Raw genomic sequence first — 23,281 nt, forward strand, 5'->3', positions numbered from 1 at the left:
AGGATATCAGGCACCCAGAAAAGCAACCCAAGTCTTCGAAAGGAGGTAGGGAAAAATATAAAAGACAAAAAAAGGGACAAAAGAGGGAGGGATGGAGTTCCGTCCCGGGAAGGGAGTCTTAAAAAGAGAGAAGTTTCCAAACACCAGGAAACCTTCTCCCTGCCAAATCTGTGCCGAGCCTTGGAAGCACAGAGGGCAACATAACAGGGAGGAAAAATCAATAATTAAAACCCACACATTGCAAGCCCTACGGTAACTCCCCCAGCGGGGAAGCAGCACAGACGCCTGCATACACCATTAGCAAGCGGGGGCTGGGCAGGGAGGCGTGGCGCCGGCTGCATCGCAAGGATCTGGCCTGAATACCCTGAGCACTATCTGAGCGAAATAATTTGGGCTGGCAAACCAGACTGTGGGATATCTACCACGCGAAAAGCCAGCCCTAACCTATGACACCGCCAGGCCCGCGCACGGAACAAAGAACTGAACAGAGATAGCCGGCGGCAGACCATCCCCCTCCGGTGATAGGCAGCCAGAGCCGGAAGGGGGCAATCGCAGCCCCAGAGAGACATTATCTATGAAACTGTAAGCAGGCTTCTTTGCTAACTAAAACTTCTTGGGGGTCTGGACGGTCAACATCTGCCTGAGAAGGTGTGCCGGTGCGCAACTAGATAACCGAGCGGCGGGGAGGCGATAAATCGCAGCAATCGCGCGCGCAAAACACCTCATCACCTGAGCTGCTCGGATCTGGGAAGGGCACAAAACGCAGGCCCAACCGAGAGTCTGTGCCTCTGAGGACTACCCGAGTGCCTGAACCTGAGCGGCTTGGACCTGGGAAGTACAGGCAGCCCAGGGCCAGCCACGGATGGTTCACGGCGGAGCAACCTAGAGCCTGAGCAGCGTGGGCAGAGAGGCTACACGCGCTGTGAACAGGGGGCAGACCCAGTGTGGCTGAGGCACTGCGCGCACACGCCAGTGTTATTTGTTTGCAGCATCCCTCCCTACCTCCCCTCAGTGCGACTGAACAAGTGAGCCTATAAAAAAAAAAAAAAAAAAATTAAGTCCTCTATCATTCCTTTAATTTCCACTTTTATAACCGATTACTTTGCAAAAAAAAAAAAAAAGAAGACCCTATTTTTTTTTGAAGCAAACTTCATATATATAATTTTTTTAAATAATTTTTTGACCTTTTTTTTTCTTTTTCCTTCTTTTCTTTAACATTGAATTTTTGAAATTCCAAACTCTACTCTAGATTTTTAATTTTTGGTATTAGTTATCAATTTTGTACCTATATTTTCTTTATAATTTTTGCGACCTTATTTGTTTTTGTTTGTTCGTTTTTTCTCTTTCTTTTCCTTCTTCTTTTCTTTAACATCGTACTTTTGAAATTCCAAATTCTACTCTAGATTTTAAATTTTTGTTTTTATGTATTTGTTACCAATTTTGTACCTTAAGAACCCAATCTTCAGTACCCATTTTTCACTAGGGAGCGAGATTACTGGCTTAACTGCTCTCTCTCCCTTTGGACTCTCCTTTTTCTCCACTAGGTCGCCTGTGTCTCCTCCCTAACCCCTCTCTACTATACCCAACTCTGTGAATTTCTGTGTGTTCCAGACGGTGGAGAACACTTAGGGAACTGATTACTGGCTGGATCTGTCTCCCTCCTTTTCATTCCCCCCATTTATCCTCCTGGCCACCTCTGCCACCTTCTTCCTTCTTCTCTTCTCTGTATAACTCTGTGAACAACTCTGAGCAGTCAAGTTGTGGAGTGCACATAAGGAAGAGATTACTGAATAGCCCACTCTCTCCTCTATTGATTCCACCTCATCTCATTTGGGTCACCTCTAACTCTCTCCTCACTCTTCTCTTATCCATATAACGCTGTAAACCTCTCTGGGCGAAACAAGTTTCAGGGCAAGACATACCAAGCAAATTCTCCAGCAGCAAGGAACACAGCCCTGAGCTCCAAGATACGGGCAGCCCAAAGTCACCCCAAAACCATAGACATCCCATAATGCATTACTGGACATTTTATTGCACTCCAGAGAGAAGAAATACAGCTCCACTCACCAGAACACTGACACAAGCTTCCCTAACCAAGAAACCTTGACAAGCCACCTGTACAAACCCACCCAGAGCAAGGAAATGCCACAATAAATAGAACTCCACAAACTGCCAGAATACAGAAAGGACACCCCAAACTCAGCAATTTAAACAAGATGAAGAGACAGAGGAATACCCAGCAGATAAAGGAACAGGATAAATGCCCACCAAACCAAACAAAAGAGGAAGAAATAGGGAATCTACCTGATAAAGAATTCTGAATAATGATAGTGAAATTGATCCAAAATCTTGAAATCAAAATGGAATCACAGATAAATAGCTTGGAGACAAAGATTGAGAAGATGCAAGAAAGGTTTAACAAGGACCTAGAAGAAATAAAAGACAGTCAATATAAAATGAATAATGCAATAAATGAAATTAAAAACACTCTGGAGGCAACAAATAGTAGAATAACAGAGGCAGAAGATAGGATTAGTGAATTAGAAGATAGAATGGTAGAAATAAATGAATCAGAGAGGATAAAAGAAAAAGGAATTAAAAGAAATGAGGACAATCTCAGAGACCTCCAGGACAATATTAAACGCTACAACATTCGAATCATAGGGGTCCCAGAAGAAGAAGACAAAAAGAAAGACCATGAGAAAATACTTGAGGAGATAATAGTGGAAAACTTCCCTAAAATGGGGAAGGAAATAATCACCCAAGTCCAAGAAACCCAGAGAGTCCCAAACAGGATAAACCCAAGGCGAAACACCCCAAGACACATATTAATCAAATTAACAAAGATCAAACACAAAGAACAAATATTAAAAGCAGCAAGGGAAAAACAACAAATAACACACAAGGGAATTCCCATTAGGATAACAGCTGATCTTTCAATAGAAACTCTTCAAGCCAGGAGGGAATGGCAAGACATACTTAAAGTGATGAAAGAAAATAACCTACAGCCCAGATTATTGTACCCAGCAAGGATCTCATTCAAATATGAAGGAGAAATCAAAAGCTTCTCAGACAAGCAAAAGCTGAGAGAATTCAGCACCACCAAACCAGCTCTCCAACAAATACTAAAGGATTTTCTCTAGACAGAAAACACAAAAACAGTGTATAAACTCGAACCCAAAACAATAAAGTAAATGGCAACGGGATCATACTTATCAGTAATTACCTTAAATGTAAATGGGTTGAATGCCCCAACCAAAAGACAAAGACTGGCTGAATGGATACAAAAACAAGACCCCTACATATGTTGTCTACAAGAGACCCACCTCAAAACAGGGGACACATACAGACTGAAAGTGAAGGGCTGGAAAAAGATTTTTCATGCAAATAGGGACCAAAAGAAAGCAGGAGTAGCAATACTTATATCAGATAAAAGAGACTTTAAAACAAAGGCTGTGAAAAGAGACAAAGATGGTCACTACATAATGATCAAAGGATCAATCCAAGAAGAAGATATAAAAATTATAAATATATATGCACCCAACACGGGAGCGCTGCAATATGTAAGATAAATGCTTACAAGTATGAAAGGAGAAATTAACAATAACACAATAATAGTGGGAGACTTTAATACCCCACTCACATCTATGGATAGATCAACTAAACAGAAAATTAACAAGGAAACACAAACGTTAAATGATACAATAGACCAGTTAGACCTAATTGATATCTATAGGACATTTCATCCCAAAACAGTGAATTTCACCTTTTTCTCAAGCACACATGGAACCTTCTCCAGGATAGATCACATCCTGGGCCATAAAGCTAGCCTTGATAAATTCAAAAAAATAGAAATCATTCCAAGCATCTTTTCTGACCACAATGCAGTAAGATTAGATCTCAATTACAGGAGAAAAACTATTAAAAATTCCAACATATGGAGGATGAACAACACCCTGTTGAATAACCAACAAATCACAGAAGAAATCAAAAAAGAAATCAAAATTTACATAGAAACTAATGAAAATGAAAACACAACAACTCAAAACCTATGGGACACTTTAAAAACAGTCCTAAGGGGAAAGTTCATAGCAATACAGGCACACCTCAAGAAACAAGAAAAAACTCAAATAAATAACCTAACCCTACACCTAAAGCAACTAGAAAAGGAAGAAATGAAGAACCCCAGGGTTAGTAGAAGGAAAGAAATCCTAAAAATTAGGACAGAAATAAATGCAAAAGAAACAAAAGAGACCATAGCAAAAATCAACAAAGCCAAAAGCTGGTTCTTTGAAAGGATAAATAAAATTGACAAACCATTAGCCAGACTCATCAAGAAACAAAGGGAGAAAAATCAAATCAATAAAATTAGAAATGAAAATGGAGAGATCACAACAGACAACACAGGAATACAAAGGATCATAAGAGACTACTATCAACAATTATATGCCAATAAAATGGACAACGAGGAAGAAATGGACAAATTCTTAGAAAAGTACAACTTTCCAAAACTGGACCAGGAAGAAATAGAAAATCTTAACAGACCCATCACAAGCACGGAAATTGAAACTGTAATCAAAAATCTTCCAGCAAACAAAAGCCCAGGTCCAGATGGCTTCACAGCTGAATTCTACCAAAAATTTAGAGAAGAGCTAACACCTATCCTACTCAAACTCTTCCAGAAAATTGCAGAGGAAGGTAAACTTCCAAACTCATTCTATGAGGCCACCATCACCCTAATACCAAAACCTGACAAAGATCCCACAAAAAAAGAAAACTACAGGCCAATATCACTGATGAACATAGACGCAAAAATCCTTAACAAAATTCTAGCAATCAGAATCCAACAACACATTAAAAAGATCATACACCATGACCAAGTGGGCTTTATCCCAGGGATACAAATATTCTTCAATATCCGCAAATCAATCAATGTTATACACCACATTAACAAATGGAAAAACAAAAACCATATGATTATCTCAATAGATGCAGAGAAAGCCTTTGACAAAATTCAACATCCATTTATGATAAGAACTCTCCAGAAAGCAGGAATAGAAGGAACATACCTCAACATAATAAAAGCTATATATGACAAATCCACAGCAAACATTATCCTCAATGGTGAAAAATTGAAAGCATTTCCTCTAAAGTCAGGAACAAGACAAGGGTGCCCACTTTCACCATTACTATTCAACATAGTTTTGGAAGTTTTGGCCACAGCAATCAGAGCAGAAAAAGAAATAAAAGGAATCCGAATTGGAAAAGAAGAAGTAAAACTCTCACTGTTTGCAGATGACATGATCCTTTACATAGAAAACCCTAAAGACTCCACCAGAAAATTACTAGAACTAATCAATGATTATAGTAAAGTTGCAGGATATAAAATCAACACACAGAAATCCCTTGCATTCCTATACACTAATAATGAGAAAACTGAAAGAGAAATTAAGGAAACAATTCCATTCACCATTGCAACGGAAAGAATAAAATACTTAGGAATATATTTACCTAAAGAAACCAAAGACCTATATATAGAAAACTATAAAACACTGGTCAAAGAAATCAAAGAGGACACTAATAGATGGAGAAATATACCATGTTCATGGATTGGAAGAATCAATATAGTGAAAATGAGTATACTACCCAAAGCAATTTATAGATTCAATGCAATCCCTATCAAGCTACCAACGGTATTCTTCACAGAGCTAGAACAAATAATTTCACAATTTGTATGGAAATACAAAAAACCTCGAATAGCCAAAGCGATCTTGAGAAAGAAGAATGGAACTGGAAGAATCAACCTGCCTGACTTCAGGCTCTACTACAAAGCCACAGTTATCAAGACAGTATGGTACTGGCACAAAGACAGAAATATTGATCAATGGAACAAAATAGAAAGCCCAGAGATAAATCCACGCACATATGGACACCTTATCTTTGACAAAGGAGGCAAGAATATACAATGGATTAAAGACAACCTCTTTAACAAGTGGTGCTGGGAAAACTGGTCAACCACTTGTAAAAGAATGAAACTAGACCACTTTCTAACACCATACACAAAAATAAACTCAAAATGGATTAAAGATCTCAATGTAAGACCAGAAACTATAAAACTCCTAGAGGAGAACATAGGCAAAACACTCTCTGACATACATCACAGCAGGATCCTCTATGACCCACCTCCCAGAATATTGGAAATAAAAGCAAAAATAAACAAATGGGACCTAATTAAACTTAAAAGCTTCTGCACAACAAAGGAAACTATTAGCAAGGTGAAGAGGCAGCCTTCAGAATGGGAGAAAATAATAGCAAATGAAGCAACTGACAAACAACTAATCTCAAAAATATACAAGCAACTCCTACAGCTCAACTCCAGAAAAATAAATAACCCAATCAAAAAATGGGCCAAAGAACTAAATAGACATTTCTCCAAAGAAGACATACAGATGGCTAACAAACACATGAAAAGATGCTCAACATCACTCATTATCAGAGAAATGCAAATCAAAACCACTATGAGGTACCATTTCACGCCAGTCAGAATGGCTGCAATCCATAAGTCTACGAGCAATAAATGCTGGAGAGGGTGTGGAGAGAAGGGAACCCTCTTACACTGTTGGTGGGAATGCAAACTAGTACAGCCACTATGGAGAACAGTGTGGAGATTCCTTAAAAAACTGGAAATAGAACTGCCTTATGATCCAGCAATCCCACTGCTGGGCATACACACTGAGGAAACCAGAAGAGAAAGAGACACGTGTACCCCAATGTTCATCGCAGCACTGTTTATAATAGCCAGGACATGGAAGCAACCTAGATGCCCATCAGCAGATGAATGGATAGGAAAGCAGTGGTACATATACACAATGGAGTATTACTCAGCCATTAAAAAGAATACATTTGAATCAGTTCTAATGAGATGGATGAAACTGGAGCCTATTATACAGAGTGAAGTAAGCCAGAAGGAAAAACACCAATACAGTATACTAACGCATATATATGGAATTTAGAAAGATGGAAACAATAACCCTGTGTACGAGACAGCAAAAGAGACACCGATGTTTAGATCAGTCTTATGGACTCTGTGGGAGAGGGAGAGGGTGGGGAGATTTGGGAAAATAGCATTGAAACATGTATAATATCATGTATGAAACGAGTCGCCAGTCCAGGTTCGATGCACGGTACTGGATGCTTGGGGCTGGTGCACTGGGATGACCCAGAGGGAGGGTAGGGGAGGGAGGAGGGTGGAGGGTTCAGGATGGGGAACGCGGGTATACCTGTGGTGGATTCATTTAGATATTTGGCAAAACTAATACAATATTGTAAAGTCTAAAAATAAAATAAAATTAAAAAAAAAAAAGAAAAGAACTGACTTTGAAAGTACACAAAAAACAAGTCTGAGGGGAGAAAAGCCTCAGTTGTTCTAGGATGCAGATCTCAGATTCTTTTTAAATTTTTATGATGTTAATAAGAGTATATGAAAATACAGTAAGTTTCCTACAGATGAACAAGTTCAGTTCCAAGAATGTGTTTGTAAGTCCAAGAAAGCTAGCCTAGGTACCCAAAGAACACAGTTGGCTATACAGTACTGAACTATAATAAGTTTATAATACTTTGTACACAAATAATTGGAGAAGGAAATGGCAACCCACTCCAGTATTCTTGCCTGGAGAATCCCAGGGATAGAGGAGCTTGGACTGCCATCTGTGGGGTCACACAGAGTTGGACATGACTGATGTGACTTTAGCAGCAGCAGCACACAAATAATACATAAAAAACAAATATTTTAACCTTACGGTACAGTACCTTGAAAAGTACAGTGGTACAGTACAGCAGCTGGCATACAGGGGTTGGCATCGAGTGAATAGGCAACAGTTACTTACTAGAGGAGAGAGAGGAGGTGGGAGATGGGAGACCTGAATGATCATCAGCAATAGGAGATGGAGGGAAAGCTGTACTAATGCCAGACACTGATGGAATGTGTGTTTGCATCTTTGAAAGTTTGCAGCTTGAAAGTTCATGTTTAAGGGGCTTACTGTACATAAACTATATTTGTTTTCTCTATTTTTCTACTGTATTTATTTTTCTTAATGGCATTTAGATCCATAGTCTCAAGGTAAGTAGAAGAGACACCTGACTTCCCTCTCTGCATCCCTTTTCCCAGTTTCTCACACTACCGTCATTATCCCCACTCCCTCTCCACATGCCCCATGTCAATTTCTCTTGTGACTCCATCCCAGTTCAGTCTTCTGAAGTCACTTTGTCTTTAAATGTTTGCCTACTTCCTTTCTGTTTCTAGTCACTTCTTATTATGTGTCATTTTTCTTCCCTCCGTTGGATGTGAGCAGCACTGTATAATAATGTGTGACAGATGGAAAATAAATTTGAAGCATGTGAATCAGTAGTGACAAGGGAAATCAATCATTAGAAGCATCCTTATAAGAAGCAAAGCTATGCCACTGATCACTTGGAACCCTAGACAAGGGGCAAAAAAATTGCAGAGCAAAGCAGAAATAGATGTACATGTCATCACAGGCAGGGAACAACAAATAGTGGGGATGGGGGGTGCTTTCCTGGCCTTAATAGAATGAAGATAACTGACAAATTGTGCTACAGTTTCTGTATAGGAATAGTCATTAGCTTTGTGATATAATAAATCATGGCAGTAGTCATCATTCTCCAGTAGTCATGTATGGATGTGAGAGGTGGACTATAAAGAAAGCTGAGCGCCGAAGAATTGACACTTTTGAACTGTAGTGTTGGAGGAGACTCTTGAGAGTCCCTTGGACTGCAAGGAGATCCAACCAGTCCATTCTAAAGGACATCACTCCTGAATATTCATTGGAAGGACTGATGTTGAAGCTGAAACTCCAATACTTTGGCCACCTGATGAGAAGAACTGACTCGTTTGAAAAGACCTTGATGCTGGGAAAGATTGAAGGCAGGAGAAGGGGACGACAAAGGATGAGATGGTTGGATGACATCACTGACTCGATGGACATGGGTTTGGGTGGACTCCAGGAGTTGGTGATGGACAGGGAGGCCTGGTGTGCTGCAGTCCATGGGGTTGCAAAGAGCCAGACATGTTTGAGCAACTGAACTGAACTAAATGGAAATCATGGCATCCATAAATACAATAGATAGGAAGCTAGTAATTTACATGTAGAGCAACACACTTATTAATGAATTACACACATGCAGAAAGTGAAAGTGAAGTCGCTTAGTCATGTCCGACTCTTTGCGACCCCATGGACTGTAGCCGACCAGGCTCCTCCGTCCATGGGATTCTCCAGGCAAGAATACTGGAGTGGGTTGCCATTTTCTTCTCCAGGCGATCTTCCTGACCCAGGGATCAAACCCAGGTCTCCCGCATAGCAGGCAGAGGCTTTAACCTCTGAGCCACCACACACATGCAGAAGAGGGGTGCAAATGGGAGAGGATTGCACTAGTCCTGTGCCATTCCAACTGACAAGAAGCATATAATTACCTAGTGCACAAGATGACCTTAGACCTCAGAATATTTTCAGTGCAATTCTGCTGAAATCACATCTCCCAGCAGGATGTCTTATAACTGCTCCTCTGCAAACTTCTTCTCAAACTCCCTTGGGGTCTATCAATGCTACCTAGGCTCCTCCTGATAGCTTACCATGAACAGTGTCAGATTCTTGATCTCCAAAGAAGATTTAGCTTTGAGTTGATCACTAAAGAGCTTTTGTGTAGCAAAGTTTTATTAAAGTATGAAAAGGGACAGTGAAAGCTTCTGACATAGACATCAGAAGGGGGATGGAGAGTGCTGCCCTCGCTAGTGTTAGCAAGGGGGTTATATACTTTTTAAATTAGCTATTGCAATAAATCAAAAGAATGCTTTAAGGTTGTAAAAACTTTACTAGACCCACTCCCACAATTTACATTTCAAGGTAACAGGATTAGAATTTAGCAATAGAAAGATTCTACCAGACCCACTCCCATAATTTACATTCTAAGGTATCAGGATAACCAGAAGGTTTTCAGGAAGGAGAAACTGTCCTCAAGCAGGATACATTGTTGTTATATATTCCCTAGTAAGTGAAAGAGGAGAGTGAAAATGTTGGCTTAAAATTCAACATTCAGAAAACTAAGATCATGGCATCTGGTCCCATCACTTCTTGGCAAATAGATGGGGAAACAATGGAAACAGTGGCAGATTTTATTTTGGGGGGATTTGGCAGATTTTTATTTTTATTTTCAGTGACCAAAATCACTAAAGATGGTGACTGCAGCCATGAAATTAAAAGATGCTTACTCCTTGAAAGAAAAGTTATGACCAACCTAGACAGCATATTAAAAAGCAGAGACATTAAAAAGCCAACAAAGGTCCATCTAGTCAAGGTTTTTCCAGTAGTCATGACTGGTGTGAGAGTTGGACTATAAAGAAAGCTGAGCACCGAAGAATTGATGCTTTTGACTGTGGTGTTGGAGAAGACTCTTGAGAATCCCTTGGACTTCAAGAAGATCCAACCAGTCCATCCTAAAGGATATCAGTCCTGAATATTCATTGGAAGGACTGATGTTTAAGCTGAAACTCCCAATACTTTGGCTACCTGATGTGAAGAGCTGACTCATTGGAAAAGACCTTGATGCTGGGAAAGATTGAGGGCAAGAGGAGAAGGGGAGAGCAGAGGATGAGATGGTTAGATGGCATCACCAACTCAATGGACGTTTGAGTAAACCCCAGGAGTTGGTGATGGACAGGGAGGCCTGGTGTGCTGCAGTCCATGGGGTCACAAAGAGTCAGACACAACTGAGTAACCGAACTGAATTGAACTGAACTGAATCCCTAGCACAGAGTTTAAACTGAGTTGTTTGTTGTGTAATCATAATTTCTGGGCTTAAAGAAAAAAACCATTATATGTGACTAAGACTAAGGAATGTAGAGGGAAAAAAAAGTTTGTCCTTTCCTCCTCCTTGAGAATTCCAGACCCCTATCTCTTCTTCGAAAGCCCCAGACCCCTCATTCCTCCTCAGGGACCCTGGACTTCTTATCAACCTGCCTAGGAATTGACTCTCTCACTCTTGTGTCTCCTCCTTCCCCAGCCACCTGGTCTACAGCACTGACCTCTGCTCTCCCAGCTCCTGCCAGCTGGGCTACTCTCTCTACAGCCAGGAGACCTGCTGTGAGCCCATCAGGACCCTGGGTCTCTGGGGTTTAGGTCCCTGAGCTCTGAGTCCAGAGCTGCTACTTACTGGACTGTGGATCCCATGGCTTCAGAGCCCTGATTTATGGAGTCTGGGACTTCCCTACCTTGGGCTTTGTACCCAGTTTCTGCCATCCAACCTACTCGTCTTCTAGGAGCCTCTAGATATTTTGTAAAAAACCTACCTATCCACCTGCCTTCTACTGATCAATTTGTTGAGTTCCAGTACTTTCTAAGTCAATTCATCAAAATGCCTGCTCAGAGTTCCATCATGCTCATTATTTCCATTGGCACATATCTTCTTATTCCTTGGTCACCAGTTCCTTACTCAATCTCTTTCCGTCAAATGCAGGCTAACAGACTGATTCCTGAATCCTATGAATTTAAAGACATAATCCCCCAAATAAGTATAACATCAGCATTACTAATGGAATTTATGTTAATTTACTTTCTGCCCCAAATGGATACAAAGTTAAAGGATTATAACCCAGTAAACTAATTCATCCTGGCATTGAAATATTTTGTGTTATTGCTTATACATTTTGACCAGAGTTTGTGCTGATTCAATTTATCAGCTAAGCAAAAGCTCACCATGCTTGTGGAGGACATTCTGGAAGCCTAAAATGTTGTAGGGTATTCCCTGGTGGCTTAGTGGTAAGGATTTTGCCTGGCAATGCAGGAGTCAGAGGAGACTCGAGTTTGATCCCTGGGTCAGGAAGATTCTCTGCAGAAGGAAATGGCAACGCACTCCAATATCCTTGCCTGGGAAATCCCATGGACAAAGGAGTCTGGCAGGCTTTAGTCCATGAGGTTGCCAAAGTGTTGAAAGTGACTTAGTGACTAAACAACAACAACAAAAAATGTTGTAGATTTGATCTAATTTCTTTGAACAATGGATATTTTTCTCATTCAGACTATAGTTACTAAATATTCATGTTGTGAAGTTTTGGAGCTTTATTGAATAAAACTCTCAGAATCAGGATAAATTTTGATTCTATCAAAGAATATGAGTCTTATCTATACGGACAGAGGGAATGTAATTGTGAAGCTGACAGATTCAAGGGGAATTTCATGAATAGATTTACATTGTTAGATTTATATGGCTAGTATAATAAATAAAAGAAAAACTAGAGAAAAGACCAATTTAAAAATCCACATGAACACTGAATACATTCTGAGTTTACCAAATATTTGTTAAAATTGACCAGATTCATACTTCTAATGGTGAGTTTCTAATGTCATTCACTTTTTCATATGTATGAGAAGATATAGACAATGATTTTAGTGGGAAGGATACAGCTTCAGAATCACAGATAGAGCCTGTGATTCCACATCAGTGCTTTCTTAAAGCCCAAATGAAATTTAGATGAAAACAAAAGCCTTTATATCAGCCAATTTGACTATTTCATTCTGACCTCAATATAAAGTTGGAGACACTACTTGTTTATTTATTTATTTATTTTGGTAACATGCTCAATGTTTACAGGCCGAGTATTTAATGAAACCTTAAGAGACCAAGATAAATAGATTTTTGAGTAATGAAAGTGGATTACACAGGAGATGTGGCTTTAATCCCTGGGTAGGGGAGATCCTGTGGAGGAGGAAATGGCAACCCACTCCAGTATTCTTGCCTGGAAAATCTCATTGACATAGGAGCCTTGTGGGCTACAGTCCATGGGGTCACAAAGAATCAGAAATGACTTAGCAGGAGCACACAAACACAAAAAGATATTATCCCTAAATAGTGCTTTAACCAATGTTCAAAGAATAACCTACTCAATGTATGTTTAGGTCCTTGAATAGATTTGTGACAAAGATATATATTTAAAATTCAAGCTATTTTAAAAAAGAAGCAATGGATACCTAAAGCAGATCAGGGAATTCCCAAGTCATTACAAAAAAAATTGTCTCTCCAGATATTGTCAAATAATCCCTAGTGGACTAAAGGGAAAATATCTTCTGATTGAGAATCATTTATCTAAACTAATTCTCAGAGAAAAGAGGAGATAAAAAATAGAGAACAGAATTTAAGAAGATATGGATCATAGTGAAAAGATTTAGCATATTTGGGTTTGAAGTCCTAAAAATAGAAAAGAGAGAGAATGGAGGAGGAAATATATTCAGGGATAAAATGCTATGAATTTTCTAAAACAAATTCAAATAAGTGTTGCCAACTGAAGTTTGGAAAAATACAGAGAATACACCTACACACACCTAAATCAGTGACAAGAGAAACATTTCTAAGTTACGTGGGGAAGAAAGCTGATTACTTCAGAAAATAACAATAGGACTGAAATATAAATTATTTTAAGAGAAAATTGAAATATTAAAAAGTATGACAAAATGAAGATTTCATATTTGAATACTAGGGACAGAAAATATGTGCTTCAAAACTAAAGAGAATTGCAGACCACAAAAGACTGAGAAAATGTCTCACCAGCAGACTGACTGAATGCATAGGCTGAGTTGACTATTAGTGAAGAAGGAAAATACATTTGCTTGCCAATGAAAGAAAATATGACATTAAGATATGGGTTGATTTGTTTTCCCATTCTTAAGATTCTTCTTAGTTATGGTAGCCTGACCAGTGACTACTTACCATTTTGTGGGATACAAAATGACTCTTAGTCTCCACTGGGTAAATATATATAACAGAAATATTCTCTAGAACTGAACATAGAACAACAGACTAGTTTAAAATTGGGAAAGGAGTCTATCAAGCCTGTATATTGTCACCCTGCTTATTTAACTTATATGCAGAGTGGAGTGAGTGAAAGTCCCTCACTTGCGTCAGACTCTTTGTGACCCACATAGCCTAGACAGTCCACGGAATTCTCCAGGCAAGAATACTGGAGTGGGTAGCCTTTCCCTTCCCCAAAGGATTTTCCCAACCCAGGGATTGAACCCAGGTTTCCTGCAGTGCAGGCAGATTCTTTACCAGCTGAGCCACAAGAGAAGCCCTATATTCACAGTACATCATGCAAAATGCCAGGCTGGATGAAGCACAAGCTGGAATCAAGATTTCCAGAAGAAACATCAACAGCCTCAGATATGCATATGATACCACTCTAATGGCAGAAAGCAAAGAGGAACTAAAGAGCCTCTTGATGAGGGTGAAAGAGGAGAGTGAAAAAGCTGGCTTAAAACTCAGCATTCAAAAAATGAAGATGATGGCATCAGGTCCTATCATCAGGTCCTATTATGGCAAATAGATGGGTAAAAATTGGAAACAGTCATATTTCATATTCTTGGGCTCCAAAATCACTGTGGACAATGACTGTACCTATGAAATTAAAAGACACTTTCTCCTTGGAAGAAAATCTGTGACGAACCTAGGCAACATATTAAAAAGCAGAGACATCACTTTGCCAACAAAGGTCCATATAGTCAAAGCTATGGTTTTTCCAGTAGTCATGTATGGATGTGAGAGTTGAACCATGTAGAATGCTGAGCTTTGAAGAATTGATGCTTTTGAATTGTGATGCTAGAGAAGACTTGAGAGTCCCTAAGACTTCAAGGAGTTCAAACCAGCCAATTCAAAGGAAATTAACCCTGAGTATTCATTGGAAGGACTAATGCTGAAGTTGAAGCTCCAATAATTTGGCCACCTGATGCAAAGAACCGACTCATTGGAAAAGACCTTGATGCTGGAAAAGATTGAGGGCAGGTGGAGAAGGGGACGACAGAGGACGAGATGGTTGGATGGCATCAGTGACTTGATGGACATGAGTCTGAGAAAACTCCAGAAAATAGTGAAGGACAGAGAAGCCTGGAATGCTGCTGTCCATGGAATTGCAAGGAGTTGGACATGACTCAGTGACTGAACCACAATAACAATTTTCTAGATAATAAGTGTGCAAGACACCATCTGGTGGCATCAATCTTGATACTCCAAGTCATGATACCTGCATGCTTATTAAGATGATTAATCAAAGTTGAATACTCTAGATGGCTAGTAAGTTAAGTGAAAGTCACTCAGTTCTGTTCGACTATTTGTGACCCCATGGACTACACAGCCCATGGAATTCTCCAGGCCAGAATACTGGAGTGGGTAGCCATTCTTTTCTCCAGGGGGTCTTCCCAACTCAGGGATCGAACCTGGGTCTCCAGCATTGCAGGGAGATTATTTATCAGCTGAGACACCAGGGAGTTTTTGTCTTTTAAATAATTAAATGGAAAAAATTGGATCTATACAATATAATGGCTCCATAAACCACAGATTTGAAAAAAATATATAGAAATCAGATATGAAAACAATTTTTAGAGACTGTTATTTCCATAGTTTGGAGCCAACATTTTAATTTAAAATTCCCCAATATTTTAAAATATGGATAAATAAATTTCCTTTAGAAAAAAAAAAAAGCTATCTTCAGAAACATAATTTGTACCAATATAACACATGATCTCCATTTAGTAACCGTCTGAGAGTTAGTAGTTTCATTAAAATATTTGCTGCTACTGCTAAGTCGCTTCAGTCAGGTCCGACTCTGTGCAACCCCATAGACGGCAGCCCACCAGGCTCCCCCGTCCCTGGGATTCTCCAGGCAAGAACACTGGAGTGGGTTGCCATTTCCTTCTCCAATGCATGAACGTGAAAAGTGAAAGTGAAGTCGCTCAGTCGTGTCCGACTCCTAGCGACCCCATGGACTGCAGCCCACCAAGCCCTTCCGTCCATGGGATCTTCCAGGTAAGCCTCCAAAATATTTGCTACTTATATCTTAATATTAAGGAATGACTAGAGAGGAGAAAACGCAGGGAACTACTGGACTTATGGATTAGTGGAGTAAAAGATACTCTTACAGAAGTAATAGTTCCTAAGGAAAATGCACTTACTTTAAGGTTTTGCTTGAGAATGACCTTGCTCTTCATTCATCAACTCTGAATTTGTTCCATCAAGGCTACTTTGGGGAAAAAAAGAGAAAGTTTAGCAATAAAAAAAAAGGAAAATATAGATGCACAAGATATTACTAAGCGGAAAATTTTCCCTGCTTGGTTGGCAAGAAAGAATGAGATTGAAATTCTAATTTGGGATATCTGAAAATAAAAGATGTGCAAAAGAGTTATTTACATTTGGAACAGTTATTTCCTCACTTTGCTCTCTCTTGTAGGAGTCTTGTATAATGTTTCTTTTTCAATTTGAATGCTACTCTTGTTATTAATTTTGAAGAACCAACTTTGGACCTGGTTATATTCTATGCAAAGAATTTTTTACTCTTATATTGATTTCTACCTTTAATTTGTTTCCTCTTTTTGTTTTCTCTTGTCTTGATTTGTTATTCCTTATTCTAACTTCTTGATCTTCAGCCTTTTTTCTTTTCAAACATACCCATTTAGTGTATAAAATACCCTCAAAGAACTGAATTAGCCAAAACCTGTTAAGTTTTAGTGTTTTATCTTCAATAGCATTCTGATCAAGGAATTTTCTGTTGTCCATATTGATATATTTTCTTTGAATCATGGATTACACAATGTCTCGAATTGTCATTTGCCCCCAAAATCCAAATGCTAACTTCCAATTCTGAACACAGTGGTTATCAGAGATGGAAATTTTTTAATAGGATTAGTGCCCTTGAAAGAAGAAACCCCAGATAACTCTCGGTCCTTCTATTATTGAGGTTACAGTGAAAAGATAGCAATCAAGGAAAGGGTCTCATCAGACATTCAGACATCTCATGGTGCCTTGAACTTGAACTTCTTAGCCTCCAGAACATAAGACATCAATGTTTTGATAAAGCATCCTTTCCATGATAATCTGTCATAGCGGCTGAAAAGAACCAAGACAGATTATTTACAAGTGTATTTCACTGCCTTATAATTATTTCCTCGATGACAAGAGCATTACTAAGAGTTATTATAATCATGTGAGTTGGTGGAGGTTTGTTTTATGATTGAAGTATTTTCAGTTAAACTCCCTGTGCACTTCAAATGATTGTGCTCGTTGAACTTGAGTGCAATGCCTCCACCGTTTGATCAGTTCTTTTAACTGTGTTGGTCAAGTGTTCTACCCTAACTAGCTTTTGTCTTCCTTTTTCATATCCTTAAGCATTGAGTGTGATATCCATGGAGGACTCACACCTTTTTAAAAATTATGATCATTCCTCTTTATCATTAGTGAAGTTTCTATGACTGAGATTAATAAATTAACAGCTCCCTTTTGTTTTTTTAGGTAATTCATATCATTTCTTTCAAAATTTCTGTATGCTTTTATTTTTATTGATTACTCTTGAAAGCAGAATATTGTGGTACTCTTTTAAAATTGAATCTGAATCTTTGTATTAGACTCCTTTTCCTTTTATGTGTCATACAGATATATAGATAAAGATATGTCTAAATATACTCATATGTGTATATGCATATATGGGGCTTCCCAGGGGGCAAAGTGTAAAGAATATACCTGCCAATGCAGGAGATATAGGAGACACAGGTTCTATCCCTGGGTTGGGAAGATCCCCTGGAGTAGGAAATGGCTGGGCTTCCCTGGTGGCTCAATAGATAAAGAATCCTCCTGCAATGCAGGAGACCTGGGTTCAATTCCTGGGTTGGGAAGATCCCCTGGAGGAGGGCATGGCAACCCACTCCAGTATTCTTGCCTGGAGAATCATCAAGGACAGAGGGGCCTGGTGGGCTACAGTCCACGTGGTTGTAAAGAATCAGACATGACTGAGTGACTAAGGACAGGCAATGGCAACCTATTCCAGTATTCATGCCTAGAAAAATTCCATGGACCCAGGAACCTGGAGGATTGCAGTCCATGTGGTCACAAAGAATCTGACAGGACTGAGTGACTGAGCATGCACATATGTATATATACACATATAAAAATGTATATCTAAAAATTTGGAATTTTTTTATTATTTAGTCTTTTAGATTATTTTTTTTCCCTTTTTGATTAGCAAAACTTTTAACATTATCAGTTCCCATTTTTAATGTAATATCTGTGGTGTTTTACTGATTTTAGACTTTTTTTTAGAAATTTCAATGTACATTCCTGATTTACTTCTCATCAATATAAATTATTTTACTATTTCTACAATAATTCTAAAACCTTGGAAAACCTTAAATCCAATTGTTCTCTTTTTTGGTATTGTTGTCCTCATGCATTTTAATACTACATATATTTTAAAACCAAGAATCTTTTCAATTAATGATTTATGAATTTTTACTTAAATGTAATCTGTGTTCACGTTTTTTCTCCCATTTCCATGTTACTCTCTGGGAATATTTTCTTTGTACCTACTTGAAGAAAGTCCTTTACTGTTTGTGTGTGTGTTAGTTGCTTCAATCATTCTGACTCTTTGCGATCCCATGAACTGCAGCCCACCAGGCTCCTCTGTCCATGGAATTTGCCAGGCAAGAATACTGGAATGGGTTGTGCATTCCTTCTCCAGGGGATCTTCCCAATCCTGGGATTGAACCTGGGTATCCCACATTGCACGCAGTTTCTTTACCATCTGAGCCACCAAGGAAGCCCAGCAAGTGGAAGTGGAAGTGTTAGTCGCATCCAATTCTTTCTGACACCTTGGACTGTAGCCAGCTAAGTTCCTCTGTCCATGGGATTCTCCAGGCAAGAATACTGGAGTGCGTAGCCATTCCCTTCTCCAGGGGCTCTCCCCAATCCAGGGATGCAACCCAGGTCTCCTGCATTGTAGGTGGATTCTTTACAGTCTGAGTCACCAGAGAAACTTTGTACCTTTAGTGTTAGGTTTTTCTCTTTTTTTTTTCTTTTTTGGCTACGTGGTATATTGCATCTTAGTTCTCTGACCATGTATCAGCCTGTGACCTTACAGTGGAAGCGTGGTGTCTCAACCACTGGACTGCCAGGGAAGCCCCCTTTAGTGCTTTTAGAGAGATAACACAAAAGATACATGCAGGTATCCTGCACTAAAGAAATAACCTTAAGAAAGTGGTCTAAGGAAGAAAGAGGACGTTTAACAGGGAGGAAATGTAGTCACCTACATGATGGGGCTGCAGTGTCTAACTGGCACTTTTCTAGAAGAGCAACATATCTGGTTGTACTGTAAATGTGGATAACAAGAAGGCAAAATATATCTCAAAATTCATAAAGTTAATCCATTTGAAACTCTCTTGATTTGAATAATATTTATTCAGCAAATCATAGGTTTGAAATCAGGTAGAGGAGAAACCTGAATGTGTCATTCTGTCCTTTGTTATTTACTGAGACTCACCTCAACAGAGGGCTTCAGATAGTAAAGAATTCACAGGAAACCCAAATTCTGTCCCTGGGTTGGAAGATCCCATGGAGAAGGGAGTGGCAACCCACCCCAGTCTTCTTGCCTGGAGCAGGCCATGGATAGAAGAGCCTGGTGGGCTACAGTCCATGGGGTCACAAAAAGTTGGACATGACCAAGTGACTAACACACACACACACATACACCTCAGTAGAGTCATTACCCGAGTTTCCTCTGAGAGGCTTAGATTGGTCTCCATTTGTGACTGTTCCTATTGATTGGTCTTGTGTCTTCCAAACGCTCATCTAGGGTTCCCTCTGTTCCTGTTACTCCGTCAGTCAATTTTAACAGGGTTGGGGCTTTTGCATTGGCTGTGAGGTCTCTACATTAATTTTAATACTTGGAAATTAATCTTGGAGGAAATAAATGAATGTCACAAGCAGGTTCAATGTTTAGAAGGCTGTTTTGAAAGCCAAAGCTATGCCTCTGACCAAATAAAAATGAAAGATGGTACCATTTCAATCTTCACCCTTAGAAGGACTGCATATTTCAGCAAAACCAGACTCAAATACACATGCAGCATATACCAGGAAGAAATGAAGGAACATTCCTGACCGCAATGGGGTGGTCATGAATACAAAAGGGACACACTTTTGTGACATGAGTAGTTTACTGGGTTTGTGTTATAATGAAAATTATTACAGCACACATAAGTACTGGAGAAGGAAATGGCACCCCACTCCAGTATCTTTGCCTGGGGAATCCCATGGACAGAGGAGCCTGGTGGGCTACAGTCCATGGGGTCGCAAAGAGTTGGACATGACTGAGCGACTTCACTTTCACTTTTTTCACGCATAAGTACAATGTGTAGGAAACTAGCCAGCTGAACTTACAGAAATGATGACTGAGCGAACATCATGCAAATGAGGGAGTAGAAATGTGTAAATGATGACCTTGTAATTGTTAATACCTATTGCTAATAAATGCCACAGTCCAGGAGGTAGAAATTGTCCTTGCATCTCCTGTCAATGTGTCCTATAACTGCTGCTCTGGAACCTTCTCCTCCTGCTCCTGAGGGACCACCTGCATTACTCAGGCTCCTCCTTCCCTAGCAACTTAGTCTACAGCGCTGAGCTCTGCTCTCCCAGCTCCTGCCAGCTGGTCTCATCTCTCTACAGTCAGGAGATCTGCTGTGAGCCCATCAGGACCCAGACATCTCATATGATGTCCAGTCCCTGCCAGACATCCTGCTACCACCCAAGGACCTCCACATTCTTCAGTCCCTGCTGGACAACTCACCCAGGGTCTCTGGGCTTTAGGTCCAGCAAGGACTGCTCCCTGAACCCTGGATCCAAAAGCTGCTACTTACTGGGTTGTAGATCCAGTGGCTTCAGACCCCTGGGTTATGGAGTCTGGGGTTCCCCTATCTTGGGCTATGGATCAAGATCCTGCCACTCAATCTATCTTGATTTTTGGCTAATCTGTGGATCTGGCTTCTAGACATTAAATTATAGAATATATAGACATTTTTGAAAAATGTCAACTCTAAAATCTCATAAGAAACAACCCTTTTTGTGGTCCCAAAGATTTGTTCACCCATCTGTAGACCACCCAGCCTCATTTAGAAATTGGTTCTTGCACAATGTAAAAGTCTAGTCAAAGCTATGGTTTTTCCAGTGGTCATGTATGGATATGAGAGTTGGACTGTGAAGGAAGCTTAGTGCCAAAAAATTGATGCTTTTGAACTGTGGTGTTGGAGAAGATTCTTGAGAGTCCCTTGGACTGCAAGGAGATCCAACCAGTCAGTTCTGAAGGAGATCAGCCCTGGGATTTCTTTGGAAGGAATGATGCTAAAGCTGAAACTCCAGTACTTTGGCCACCTCATGCGAAGAGTTGACTCATTGGAAAAGACTCTGATGCTGGGAGGGATTGGGGGCAGGAGGAGAAGGGGATGACAGAGGATGAGATGGCTGGATGGCATTACTGACTCGATGGACGTGAGTCTGAGTGAACTCCAGTAGTTGGTGATGGACAGGGAGGCCTGGCATGCTGCGATTCATGGGGTCGCAAAGAGTTGGACGTGACTGAGCAACAGAACTGAACTGAAATGAACTGATAATGTAAAAGTAAGTAATAAACCTAAACTTTAAATCATATAGCTGCACTGGTGATGGAAATCACCCAATTATTAAATATACTTCATAATTCAACATTATTTAATTATCTTAAGCAAATAAACAGAGGAGCCTGGTGGGCTACAGTCCACAGGGTCACAAAGAGTCAGACACGACTGAGCAACTAACATACATATAAATAAACACACTTATTCTGGTATCCATATATGGCATTGTTATCATTATTATTAGTTAATTATTGACCAGGAGTTTCTTTTACTGTTTATTGGATTTATAAATGTAAAAGATTAATTTGTTTTATAATACAAACTTTGGGATAATAAAGATTGAAGAATTTGAGATAAAAAAATTTGTTATTTAGATTTCTTTTAACCTTTTAATATGAATTGGTATGAATAAGCATCTCAAAAGTTATGTGCTGTGTGCTAAGTCACTTTAGTCATGTCTGATTCTTTGTGACCCTATTGACTACAGCCTGCCAGGCTCCTCCTCTGGCCATGGGATTCTCCAGGCAGGAATACTGGAGTGGGTTGACATTCCTTCGTCCAGGGAATCTTCCTGACTCAGGGATGGAACCCATGTCTCTTCTGTCTCCTGCTCTGGCGAGTGGATTCTTTACCACTAGCACCACCAGGGAAGTCCCTCAAAAGCTATAAAAGCCTCATTATTTAAATCACATGAGGTCTTAGATCTCTCTTTACAGGAAAAGAAAAGAACAAAAGTTAGTGGATATATATGGTATGCAGAGAGAAAGAATAAAATTTAGATATACTGCTAGATTTGTACATAAAACAAAAATATACATCTAACTTGTGGCAGTATATTTTCAGAAAATACTAAATATAAATCTAAAGTAACTTCCATTAAGTTCATCCAAAGTTGGCTGGTAAAAGTGATCGGATTCGTGAATCTTGGTGAGTACTTTTCCATGAAATTCATTTCTTTACAGCATGTAAGAAGGAAGCCAATTATTCTTCTTGTGAAGAATTTTGATTCAGGATGTGTGGGCTTTTATCTCTATGCTTTCCAATGGCTCAAACTATATATGGCTGAGAATCATCACAACCTTTATGTCAGCAAAAATGGATGTTCTTTACTTTTTTATAGTCATGTGCTAATCTTTTTAACAAGACACAGATTCCAGCAAACGATACACAGTCAGACAGTTTGAAAAGGAGGCAAATCTAATAATAAAGGAGCATTATCTTTGTGTTGAGGTAAATAAATGTTCAAAGAGACTTTCAAGTCATTATTTCTTCAGAATTTTAAATAGTACTCAGAGGAAGGTAAATTTTTTGTGATACTTTTTTTTCCCTAAGCATGAGGCAATGGAAGTTCAAAGGGAGTCAAAATCTGGCCAAACATCCCAGTCTTACAGAGAAACTGTTGTTCACAATTTTCCTAAAAGAGGGAGGCTGTTATGAAAAGCTAAAACAGAAGTAGTATAGAATTGAATTAGAGAAAATTTGGAAAAATAAAATTACATGGATGAAGCACAGAGATAGAAATTGTCTGGTATATTGCAGGAACATTTGGGCAATTAATTTGCAGTGGGGTTATTAATTAATTTGGTAAATAGGTTTGGACAACATTTCTAATGGCTTCATGTTAGTCCATCATTTTGAAGTTTGCATTTTGAAAGACATTAATCCTAGTTTTCCTTTCCATCTAGTCAATTTACTGAAACAGATTTTTGGTGATAATCTTCACTAGAATTCTCGTCTATTCTAAACAACTTTGCATGCATTGTAAAATAAATATTTTTACTAACCACCTTTGT

Source organism: Bos grunniens, chromosome 1, assembly GCF_055505025.1.
Source record: "Bos grunniens cultivar Pamir isolate PY7600 chromosome 1, Bosgru_T2T1.0, whole genome shotgun sequence".
Classification (NCBI taxonomy): Eukaryota; Metazoa; Chordata; class Mammalia; order Artiodactyla; family Bovidae; genus Bos; species Bos grunniens.